Below are 11,847 nucleotides of genomic sequence, written 5' to 3'. Positions count from 1 at the left end.
CCAGCACTGAGAACAGCAAGTCAGGCTCACAAGCAGAAGTGAGCACTCGATGGGGACGACCTCACAAAGGGACTTAGAAGGCCACGATGAGAAACGAACTTCCTCAGGGGGCAGTGGAGAGCCACCTACAGGTCCATGTCTGTCTAACTGTGAACCGGAACTGACCGCCCTGCCCTTGGTCAGGTGTGGAGAGCAGCCTCTTAGTGCCTATCCTGCTCTTATCTCACTGTGGGTCCCAGGGCCTGTCCTTCCCACCCCAGATCTCAGCCTCCTCCACATCCATGCTGCTTCATTTAGATAATGAGGCCCTGGGATGAAAGTCTTCTCCAGCTCTGAGATGCTCCTGTCCTGGGACATTCTCTTTCATTAATTAGCTAATCGATTACATAACATTTTCCGAGCACAGATCTGACAGCTGGCAGGCATTTTATGAGGAGACGGGGATCCCAGTGCTGTCCTGCAGGAGCTCACAGTGTGCTGGGGGGCAGATCATTGGAGCTGGACCCACAGCACAAAGCAGAGTAAGTTCAGAGCTGTGGGAGCCGAGTGGAGCCAGTGATTCATTCTCCCTCAGGGGCCCGGGGGCGGCTTCAGAAAGGAGGCGCTGATGATCCGGTCCTTGAAGGCTACGCTGGGGAACGAAGATAGGGCCTGCTTTGTTCAGGGAGAATGAGTCACCTGGGGGCTGGAGGCAGGAAATGAGGCCTGGACACAGGTAGCTAGCAGGCCCCTGGGGGCCCTGAATGCCCCGAGAATGTGCTCTGGCCTCTACAGGGCAAGGGGAGGCCCAGGAACACTGAGAGGAGGGTTGAGCTCTTCCCTGTGTCTTTGGGATCCTGGAGCAGACTTTGCTTCAGTGACTGGAGTCAGTTCCTGTTGTGCAAACGAGAAAGGAGGGGTAATCTTAGGGACCCAGCTATTGGTCAGGCTGTGAGCCAGGTGGCTGAAATACATATCTTCGCTATTTTAACCCTGAGGAGAACTCTCTTAGATAGAAATACTAATTCAGTTTTTAAGGGAGGAAACGGAAGCTCAGAGCTTAAAGCCCCCGGTGTGATGTGGCACAGTGAGAAGGGGGTGAAGCCGGGACCACACCTATATCCCCTCAGCCTGACCCCAGAGCTCTGCCCCTCCCACCAGCCACCCCTGACTGCTCCGAACCAGCCTTGGGCTCCACCAGACCCAGCGCCTACACCCAAGTGCTCTGTCCCAGATGTTTCCGGCCTTGGGTGATGCTGGGGTGTGGAGGGGAGTGAGTGTCGGCAGAGCAGGAGACCAAGTGCCCCCTTCTGTCCTGTCACTGGACACCCTCCAAGAATGGGCACCAGGCTCCCCACTGGCCCGGGGGGGAATAAACTCTTGAACTCGCCCCAGAGATAAAAAGTGCTATCTCCTCCTAGGCCTGAGTGTCGGCAGATGGGGACTCTCGGGCGCACCTCCGGCTGCCTCCATCCACAGCTGTGAGGAAAAGCTGTCTGAAGAGGGTGGGAAGGGGACCCCTTGGGCCCTGCCCTCCCCTGGAGATGCCCCATCGCTTGCTTCTTTAGGGTCCACTGCACAGACCCCCAGTCCTGCAGAGCCTGGAGTGGGGGTGCAAGACTCGAGGGAGCTGTGAGGTCACATCCCGGCTCTGCTACTTCTGGGAGACGGGTTTATAAGCAGACTTCTTTGAGCCTCAGCTTCTTCATCTGTAAAATGGGGATGATGACCTCTCCCAGGGGCCAAGTGATACCAGTGCCTGGAACAGAGCGAGCTCTTTGCAAACAGAAGATCATTACAGAGCAGAGATAGAAGGGAGCCTGACTGCCTGGGTTCAAGTGCCCAGCTCTGCATCTTCAGCTGTGGGAACTTATGGAAATTTTTCTTCAACTCAGCCTTGGTTTCCTCTTCTAGAAAATGAGGATTGTGAGACTGACCCTGGCTAATTCAGGCAAGTATCCAGGACAATGCCTGGCACAGTGGTGGGTACTATGTGAGCACTGGTTGTTTATTTTTAGCGTTTCTCTCTACTTCAGGCACTGATCCTCCTCGACCCTCTCTGCTCTGGGAAGCACCACTGTTTCTCAGTCTCCCTTTCTTCCCGGGGCAAAGCTCTCTCACACCCATATTCTCTCTCCCTTCTCAGAGGATGGGAAGCTCAGTGATCCCTTTCCAGGGTTTGGGGAGGGACTGAGGCTGATGGGACACAGGCTTTGTGGCCCAGCTTGAGTGAGTGGGCTCCATTATTCCGTCTCCCACAGCGCCTGCCCTGTGCTGGAGAACAGACCGTGCTTTCCCTGATCCTACAGACAAAATGCCACAGTGGTGATTCATGGACTTGGGATCCCAGAAAGCCAGGGCTGAAAGGGGCCCCAGAGGGTACCCCGCCTGTTCCACATCCATGCCCCTTGCCCCTGGTCTCCTAATAGAGGGTATCAGACCTCCAATGTCATCTCAGGGTAGCAAGATTCAATCAGTCTCCCCTGCTGCTGGGACTAATGCCCAAGGACCACTAGGCCTGGCTCTCCCAGGCCTGGGGGTGAGCCTGTGTGTCCCTCTGCAGCCACAGCTGGGCAGACCGGCTCTGAGCCTTTGCTATTTGAGGGCTGTTTTGATAACCTCTTACCATTCCTCCCCCTCCTGCAAAGCCCCACCTGATCACCCCACACCCGGGGCCTCCTCTTATCTCCTCACTCTAAGCTCTCCATCCATTACTGTGCATGAGTTTTATCTGAGTCTCCACGGAATGGGATTGATTTTCTATGAATAATTGGAATAGCTGGCTGGTGACCCAGTGTTGCTGCCACCAGGGTGGCTGGGGCTTCAAAGCTCCCATCCAGCTCTTCCCCTCTCTCCATTCCCATGGCTGTTATCTGGTCCAGGCCACTCTGACCTTTGGCTTGGATCATGGTTACAGCTTTCTGACTGCTCTTTCTGCCTGGCTTACAGCTCCTTCCCTCCCACCCCCATCTTCCACTCCCAGCCATCTTCTTTAGAGCAGCCAGATCCATCTGTAAAAGCTCAAACCCTTCCCTTGGCTTGTCATTTAGGGCCTTTCTGATCAAATCCCAATTTAACTTTTTGGCCCATGGATAAATATTCATCCTTGTGTTCCCTAAGCACAATCAAGTCTTCTTTCAAGTTGCTCACTCTGGGGGTGTTCGTTCATTCTTCAATCACTTTTGAACACCTGTCTTATCCAGGCCCTCTGTGGGCCACCAAGAATGAAGACAGGAATAAGGCATAGACCTGTCTTTAGAGAGCACATGAGCTAGCCAAAGAGGCAGGTGTATAAACTGGTCATCTGTACTGGAGTGAAATAGGTAAGGTGTCTAGGGAAGCACAGGTTTGGAGGGGGTGAAGGAGTGGAGCTATGAGAGCCTAGAGAGTCCTATTCCAGCATGGAGTTAGTAGGGAAGACTTCCTGGAGGAGAGGGCATTGACTGAGGTCTTGAAGGATGAGAAAACTGGCCACATAGAGTAAAGGTAATTTTCCTGTTAAGCAAAGCTGACTTCTTGAACCAGACCAGTTCAAATACTGCATCCTTTAAGAATTCTTCCTTGTATAAGGGATGTCATCTGATATCTCCCCTTCTCTGTCTGACTTAACTTCACTCAGTATGACACTCTGTAGGTCAATCCATGTTGCCGCAAATGGCATTTTCCATTCTTTTTAATGGCTGAGTAATATTCCATATGTATTCCTTATATGTGGAATCTAAAAATAAACTACACAAATGAACTTACAAAACAGAAGAGACTCACAGAGTTAGAAAAGAAACTTCTGGTTACCAGAGGGAAAGGGATAGTTAGGGGGTTGGGCAAGTCATATACATACTGCTATATTCAAAACAGATAACCAACAAGGACCTACTGTATAGCATATGGAACTCTACTCAGTGTTATGTGCCAGCCTGGATGGGAAGGTGGTCTGGGGGAGAATGGATATACGTATATGTACAGCTGAGTCCCTTCACTGTTCAGCTGAAACGATCACAACATTGTTAATGAGCTATACCCCAATACAAAATAAAAAGTTCAAAGTTTGAAAAAAAAAAAAGAAATCTTTCTTAATTGGAAATACCTACACTGCCCTCGATCCAGGGCTGGCCTCATGAGTATGCAGCTCACAGAGTCCCTTAGAAGAGCCCATATGCTTGGTTTAATCTTCTGCTGTTGCTGTCTGAAATTATTTAGAATTCCAGTAATTCACATCTTCAGTAAGTCCCTCCAAATTCTATAACTGATCCTGCCTCCTTCAACTCTTGTCACATTCAGCCTTGTGTTATGGTTGTACCCCCTCCCCAACCAAATGCCATATCCTTTCCCTGGGGACCATCTACAACTCCGGGTGTATCTGATTCATCCCTGATCTCAGGGTCTAGCACCGAGGTGGGCACCAAAGAGCCTCTGTGAAAATCTTGGTGAAGGCAATGAGACTCCACTGGAGCCTAGTCTTTTCATCAGCGCCATAACAGCATCCCATGGGAGAGAGCGTAGTACCCTTGCATACACTCCAGAAATTCAGACAAAAGGCATGGCTGTGGCTGCAGGCGGCAGGAAGTGCTCCCTCCAGGACCCACCACTGCTCTCCTGTCAAATGTCCCCTCTCAGTCCCCCCTGAGTTTTAGTCTCAATTCTTGGTGTACTGATACCCTCCCCTCTCTGGGCCTCTGGGCATAACAGAGAGAAGCTGGGAGGTAGAATGACAGCATCTTAATTTCCCTGCTAATTACAAGTGCTGGGAAGAGAGGTGCTAAATGCCAGATAATTACCGAGGAGGAGACACGTGCCAGACTCCTGGCTGCTCTCAGCCCCAGGAATTTCACTTTAATGGTTTTCTTTTCTTCTCCTTTTTTTTTTTTTTTTAAAGATAAAAAGAGTTAAGTCCTGGCTTTCTCTCTTTTTGGGCTTAGGAGTTAAAGAAAGCAGTCCCTTTCCTAAAGCCTGTCCTTATCAGGGACCTAGCCACAGACCCTCCACACTGGCTTTGGAAGAAGGTCTAAGGATCACAACTGTGTTTGTACTTGAGTCAGGCTGTGGGTGTGGAATGGGGTGGGTAGAAGGAGGAGCCCCAGGCTTCTCCTCCCTGCTTGCTACCTGGAGACACACACATCACCACCACCACCATCACCACTGTGGCTCCACCTTTGAGAATGGGAAGCCCAAGCTGCAGTCTTGTTCAGGGATGCAGGCAGGAGCAGGCAGGGAGGGTCCCCTGTGGTCTCCTGCTGGGACTCTGCCACTCATCCCGAGGGCAGGGGGCGGAGTGCGGTGTCACCCAGTTGCTTGGCCCCACTCCCATGCCCCGATGCCTGCCAGTTTCAGTCGTAACTTGAAAGGCTCCCAACAGGAAGCTATTAAGTTGATGAGCATTCTTGTGGTCCTGGATTGATACAGCGACGCTGTTTCGTAAAGCTGTTGTAATTTCCATAATAACATTTTCCTCTTCTTAAATAAACTTGGACCCCAGCCCAAAGAATGTGGCTGGCTTTGCCTGGGGAATTCAGGACCTGAGACTGTGGAGGGAACACTCCCTGGAAAGGTGGGAAAGGAAGGGACGCCCCAGGGGCTGGGACTCAGAGCGGCCAGTGGAGTCCAGCTGAGCAGAGGACCCATAACAGCCCTGGGCTGGGCCAGAGCCCCTCCATCCTTCGGGGTGTATTCCTCTTATAATACAGGAAGGCAGCCTAAGGCAGTGGCCGTGAATACGGACCCCAGGTTTTCATTATAGGACCACTGTATAGTACTTCTGTAGTCCTGGGTAAGTCACTTAACCTCTCTGTGCTTCAGTTTCCTCATCTGAAAAATAGGGATAATAAATGTATGTAACTTACAGGTACATTGTGAGGATTAAATAAGATAATATATGTAAAGTGCCTCCAAAGAGTACCTGGTGAAAAGCATGTACTCAACATATCTTTCAAAGAGAGCCACACAAATGACTGCATCTCATAGATAGCTTTATAATTCTAAGTTTCTCAGGTTCTGGAATTAGGGAATAATAAAACTTCAGCATTTTTAAGGCACTGAGTTTTAAAACTCTTAAGATCATATAGTAATGGAATCTAATAATAATGAGCAATGTGAAGTCTTAGATTCACAGAATCCTAGACCATGAAACAAAATGATATTCACATCTTCAGGTCTTCAAGGTCAGCCCGACACTGGGCATCCAGTGGCTGCTCCCACATCCTCATAACCATGAGTTTTCTACCTCCAAAAGTCGCCTCCCAGGAAGTTAATACTGAGTAAAGATCTGCCTAAATTGCCAGCCCGCATTGGTCCTATTTCTCTCTGGGCCACCAGAGTGTCTCTGCTTCCTCTTCCCACGAGAGCCCTGAGAGGTTGGGAGAGATGGAGACATCAGGTTTACCCAATGCCTGCTCTTCCCGGAGCTGCTTTCTCTTAGAACGAAGGCCTCCATCATGTCAGTGATGGGCTGCTTTGGTCTGACTAAGCCTTGCCACCTAATGTGTCAGAGTGAACACCAGGTGAACTTGACCATGGCAGGGCTCAGAGGGACTTCTGTCATCCTCCACTATCTTTTTTTTTGACATATATATATATATTTTTTTTCTAGTTTTATTGAGACATAGTTTTTCTAAGTTTTAAATATTAAACATTATTTCATTTAGTACATTTATATATTTCCTCCAACACTGCATTAAAAATTCCAAACTTAAAAGATGGAAGGACTATACAGTGATTCGGAGAAGGCAATGGCAACCCACTCCAGTACTCTTGCCTGGAAAATCCCATGGATGGAGGAGCCTGATAGGCTGCAGTCCATGGGGTCGCGAAGAGTCGGACATGACTGAAGCGACTTAGTAGCAGCAGCAGCATATAGTGATTACCCATACATTACCTCCTAGAAGCACAAATGTTAACATTTTGGTAGATTTGCTCTATCAAGCATTTGGCCATCCATCTATCCCTCTGTCCATCCATTAAGACTGCTTACTGTGTATATGTATCTAAAGTTTTTTAATGATACATACTCTTTCAAGTTATTTTAAAAATCTGCTTTCAACATTCTTTTTTTCATGTCTCTTTTTAAAAAAATAGAAGTATGGTTGATTTACAATATTATATTTGTTTCAGGTGTATAGCACAATGATTCAGTATTTTTTATAGATGGTACTCCATGAGATACAACTGACATATAGCAGTGTATTAGCTTCAGGTATACAGCATAATGACTTGACTTACATACGTCATGAAATGATGACCACAATAGGCTTAATATCCATCATCTCATGGAGATAAAACATTAAAAAAATTGACAAAAATATTTTTTCCTTGTGTTGAGTACTCTTAGATTTACTCTAACATATAAAACTCTATATATGTTTTATATATAAGATAGTGAAAATGAATGAAGTCGCTTAGTGGTGTCCGACTCTTTGCCACCCCATGGACTATATAGTCTACCAGGCTCCTCCATCCATGGCATTTTCTAGGCAAGAACACTGGAGTGGGTCACCATTTCCTTCTCCAGGGTTTCTTCCCAACTCAGGGATTGAACCCGGCTCTCCCGCATTGTAGGCAAATGCTTTACCATCTTAGCCACCAGGGAAGTCTATATATGACATAGAGCAGGGGTAAATTAGCTTGATCATGTTGTACATTATATCCCTAGTGCTTATAACCGGGAGTTTGTATTTTTTGACTGCCTTCATCTAATTTCCCCCTCCCCTCCAATTCCCCCTCCCCTCCCTTCCCTCCAATTCCCACTCTGGTAGCCACAAATCTGATCTCTTTTTCTATGAGTTAGTATGTTTTTGAGGTATAATTGACCTACATTATGTTAGTTTTTGGTACAAAATGGTGATTTGATATTTCTACATATTTCCAAATAACCCTCCATCTTTTTTTGACTTGGTCTAAGATCATGTTCTTTCTGGCAAGTGGGCTTCTCTGGAGCATGACTCTCAGAGCCCATTTCAGTGAATAATTACAGGAGTGAGCATGTGTGTGTGGGTGTGTGCACATGCGTGCCTTTGTGGATGCAAAGGTATAGAAGCTGGGAAGGGAGCTTTGACGTTGGATCTCAGAAGCTGAGAACACGAAGACTAAAGAGGGGAAAGAAAGGAAGTGACATGACTGAAAGTCCTTCCAATGGGACACTGGTCCAGCCCTTCCCAGGAGCAGCATCCACTCAAGTCGTGGCATGTGCTGTTGGTTGGATGCTGTTGGTTGGACAGGCGCCTGTTTGACACACCTTCCAACCGGTGGGCAGAACATCTACAATTCCCATGATTGCTTCAAAATTTCCCCACAACCATTTCTTTTTAGACGAGGTAGTTTGCAGGTGGGAGGTCATTAGCCCTCTGATGTCAATGTAACTTTGAATTGAGAGTGGTCCCCCAAATATAACTGGATGAGCATCTTGGTGGGGTAGGGAATGATGCTTCTGACTGTCTGGGTGTGTCCTGCATGAAGATGCCGGAACCAGCAGCAACTGGGGCCCAGATGCAGCCAGGGCTCTGCTCACAAGACACACACTTTAGCAAGGAGTTGCATCCAACCAGAGGAAAGGGCACCTTTTTCTAACACACACACAAGTGTTCTAAGTTCTAGCAGCAGGCAAAGGGGTGGTGGAGAGGGTGATGAAATAATGAAAATGTAAACCCTGGGATAAAGGAACTGAGAAGGATGACAAACGTATTTTGTTGTGAGAGGCATGGGATTGAGTCAAACTCAACTCCTTATTGAAAATATGAAAAAGTGAAAGTGTTAGTCACTCTCAGTTGTGTCAAACTCTTTACAACCCCATGGGCTGTAGCCCACCAAGTTCCTCTGTCCATTGAATTCTCCAGGCAAGAGTACTGGAGTGGGTTGCTTCCCCAGTGGATCTTCCCAACCCAGGGATTGAACCCGTGTCTCCTGCGTTACAGGAGGATTCTTTCCCGTCTAAGCACCAAGGAAGCCCCTTCCTTGTTGAGCTCCAATCTAATCAGGAAGCATCCAAACAGAGCCTGTGGGAGCCTGGAGGAGGGTGTGGATGGAGGCTCCTGCCCTAGGTCCTAGAGAATAATCGAGTGAATGCAGGTAGGAGAGGTCGGGAGGGGCAGCCTAGGCAGCATGGGGATGTTGGAGAATGGGCAACATGCTGTTGTGATTTATAAGAAATAGATACTTGGACATTCAGATGACCAAAGTATAATTTAGGTCTTCATCCACAGCTTTTGCTCACAGCTCCCCAAACCCTTGGGATTTCCTGAAGGATAGAGCAATGGGAGCATCTTTTATCATAATATATGGTTTCTTGTCCTGAAACCAAACATTTCAGAGCCATCAAGGTGAAATGGGTGTCCTGTTATTCAAGATGCCTTGTTCCATGATAACTGGGTTTATGTTAATGTGATGGATTTTGGAAAGCACCTCAGGACAGGGGCTAGTTGCCAGGGGAACCAATCGTGCAATTACAGGATTGCACGATTGGAATTTTCAGTCCCACCCCCTGATTTCTGGGGAGAGGGGAGGGCTGGAGGTTGAATTTATCTCCGGTGGCCAATGACTGAACCAATCCTGCCTAAAGAAGCCTCCATAAATACCCCAAAGAGCTGGATTCCTAGAGCTCCCAGGTTGGTGAACCAGTACACTTCCACGATTCACTGTGCTGGGTACCAAACTCTGCGGAGGCAGAGAAGCTCCTTTGTTCCAGACCTTACCCTATGGATCTCTTCATCTGGCTGTTGGTTCCTATTTAATATTCTTTGTAATAAATTGGTAATCCATTGAGTAAACAGGATCCCAGAGTTATGTGAGCCATCTAGCAAAGTAATTGAACCCAAGGAGGAGTCATGGAAACCTCTAATTTACAGGCAGACGGTTGGAGGCACAGTGAAACCTAGACTTGTGACTGGCCTCTGAAGTGGGGGGCAGTCTTGTGGGATTGAGCCCTTACCCTGTGGAATCTGCCACTGCCTCCAGACAGATGTTGTCAGAATGGAGTTTGATTGTAGGACACCCAGCTGATGGTGTTGGAGAATTGCTTGGTGCTGTGGGATGCCACCTGCCCCACCCCTGCCATGTTGGAATTGAGTGTTAGAATCATTTCAGGATTGATTCTCAGCAACCTGTATAGGCCTTAGCATGAAGAAGGTCTTCAACACATACTGGATGAATGAAGAAGTGGTTAAATGAAGGTGTATGGGTGGTAGTGAGGAGGCTAGATGGAGGTAAAATCGGAGAGCTGGGCAGTGCCTGGACCTGCCCCCCACAGCTATATGTGAAGATGCTCGTGTGCTTCTCTTGTCAGTGATGGGAAGCCACTGAGTGAGCAAATCAACTTGCTAGAACAATCCTTCTGGCAAAGGTGTGGAGGTGGCCCAGAGGGGTGAGATTGGAGCAGGGTCACCATCAGCCATGTGTTGTCACTCTGCTCTGAGCTGGGAGCTGGGTGAGTGGGACTGGGCAGGGCTGGTGCAGGTTCTGACTTCTGAAGGCTGAGGTAGGCAGAGCTAGGTGTGCAGCTGAGCTCTCTGTGCAGCAGGAGGAAGTGCGGGAGGTGGAGGCACCCCTGGGCGCTCCTCAAGCCTGGCCCTCGTGGGTGTGGGGCTCCTTTTCCACCAGCACAAGCATCGCCTGCCTGAGCCTGCAGGTCAGTCGGAAGCTGCACGTGGAGTCTCTCTCAGGACAGACACAAGACAGCCTCCCTCCCGGTTCCAGAGCCTGGAATCCAGTGACTGCCTGAGTTGTCAAGCCAGCAGTTCTGGACCCTCAGGAACTTCCTCTGGGAAAGCAATGTCATGGTGTTGGATTCCATGGGCGAGGAACCGGAGGTGATACTAGCATATAGAACAGGCTCAAATGGGCAAGCCAGGCAGTGGTGGGAAGCAAGGATGGGCACTGGGGGTCTGAGAAACAAGCAAAGTCTGAGAAAAGAGGATGCTGTTGGAGTCTCAGCTCTACGAAGTGAACTTGTCTTGCCCTGCCCAAATTTAGAGAACTCATAGCGCGTGGGTCGCAGGAAGGGGCAGGGAGCTCTGTGGCCCTTCACTCCTCTGGTGGGGACATGAGGCCAAGGGCTTTCTAGCTGCTTTGGGAGAGGTAGGGGGACTGCAGGTGCGTTTGGAAAAGGAGAGAATCAGAAGCTCGCTGAGGGCTGTGAGGCCTCACAGCTAGCATTCCCGACTTCTCTGATCAGCCCTCACCTGGGTCCGTGGCCATGTCTCTAACTTAGACTCCAGCTCCCGCCCTTCTTGCTTCCCTGCTTCCTTGCCTGTTTGCTCACCCCTCCACTCTCTGTACCATTCCCTCCTGCACAACTGTCTTAACTTTCCCACCTGCTTTCTGAAAACCCAACTGCCCTCTGGCCCTCAGTTCATGTGTGCCCCCCAGCCCTTCCCCTTTGCTTCCCAACCTTCCCACTTCACCGTCAAGCCTGGAGCCACCTCTCTCCCTCCTTCTCTTAGGAAACATTCTGTTTCACTTTGCATCTTATTTGTGCCCAGCGATTGCAGTCAGAGGGACTGGTTTGAGCCCCTGTCTCCGAGAAGGATGTAAATGTGGGCAAAGTCCCTATTGTCCTAAAGCCTTTAAAATAAAGATATACTGGGAATTCGCTGGTGGCCTAGTGGTTAGATTCTGGGCTTTCATTGCGGTGGCCCGGGTTCAATCCCTGGTTGGGGAACTGAGATCGTGTAAGCTGTGCAGAGTGACCAAAATGAATTTTTCTTAAAAAGGACATATACCTTGGAGACAGGGCATCCATCTATCCAGATGTGCCTAGGATGGCCCCAAATTTATGCCTATTGTCCCATATAGTTATTAATAGGGGCTCCCTCACTCTCAGAAGTGTCTTAGTTTGTGTGATAAATTATATGTTAACCCTGCTCCTGAAGCTCTTATGAACACCAA

General features: G+C 48.8%; 1 long non-coding RNA gene across 1 annotated transcript in view; it reads right to left on the bottom strand.

Moving 5' to 3' along the window:
* Window positions 1-409: 409 nt before the first annotated feature.
* Window positions 410-11,847, bottom strand: part of LOC132344917 (uncharacterized) — an 11,779-nt gene continuing 341 nt past the window's right edge. The window contains exon 2 of the long non-coding RNA XR_009493993.1: window positions 410-873. This is a non-coding gene — a long non-coding RNA (uncharacterized lncRNA). The remainder of the gene's footprint in view (window positions 874-11,847) is intronic.

This window comes from Bos taurus, chromosome 3 (assembly GCF_002263795.3).
Source record: "Bos taurus isolate L1 Dominette 01449 registration number 42190680 breed Hereford chromosome 3, ARS-UCD2.0, whole genome shotgun sequence".
NCBI classification, from domain to species: domain Eukaryota; kingdom Metazoa; phylum Chordata; class Mammalia; order Artiodactyla; family Bovidae; genus Bos; species Bos taurus.
Note: the sequence above shows the minus strand (reverse complement) of the source record. Positions and strands in the feature narration are given on the sequence as shown.